The sequence below is a fragment of the Penaeus monodon genome, chromosome 34 (assembly GCF_015228065.2).
Source record: "Penaeus monodon isolate SGIC_2016 chromosome 34, NSTDA_Pmon_1, whole genome shotgun sequence".
In the NCBI taxonomy this organism is placed as follows: domain Eukaryota; kingdom Metazoa; phylum Arthropoda; class Malacostraca; order Decapoda; family Penaeidae; genus Penaeus; species Penaeus monodon.
The window spans coordinates 30,845,156-30,845,455 of record NC_051419.1 but is presented as its reverse complement, the minus strand read 5'-3'; the positions used below and the strand labels follow the sequence as shown (position 1 = coordinate 30,845,455).

The 300-nt window shown below is 49.0% G+C and overlaps 1 protein-coding gene across 4 annotated transcripts in view; it reads right to left on the bottom strand.

Annotated features, from left to right (window-relative positions):
• The window catches only part of LOC119594713 (gamma-tubulin complex component 2-like), a 15,511-nt gene extending 15,273 nt beyond the window's left edge, over window positions 1-238 (bottom strand). For 2 of the 4 annotated variants that reach the window (XM_037943769.1, XM_037943771.1), the window contains exon 1: window positions 92-236. The gene's annotated coding sequence lies outside the window, so the exon portion shown is untranslated. Of the gene's footprint in view, window positions 1-91 lie in introns of all 4 variants that reach the window. The other 2 variants (XM_037943770.1, XM_037943773.1) reach the window with 2 other exon arrangements.
• Between the last annotated feature and the right edge of the window lie 62 nt (window positions 239-300).

Below are 300 nucleotides of genomic sequence, written 5' to 3'. Positions count from 1 at the left end.
GGAGTCGATCCCCAAACATTTTGAAAATCTCGCCCAAATAACACCCATTTCTACCCCGAATCCGCTGATAAGAAGGACATTCCACACTCACCGCTTCTAGGACATCCTCTCCTCCTTCAAATAGGATCTCTCGCGACGCTCCTGACGCGTAATAGAGGGAAATAGGAGGCAGAAATAGGCGAATTGGAGGCCCTTTTTGCAGACAACTTTACCCGCCGCCTTCGATCACAACAAAGGCGGTGGTGCCACGTCTACGGATCCTTCGCCATGCTGCCATATTTACGAAAAATTGCTTTCTAT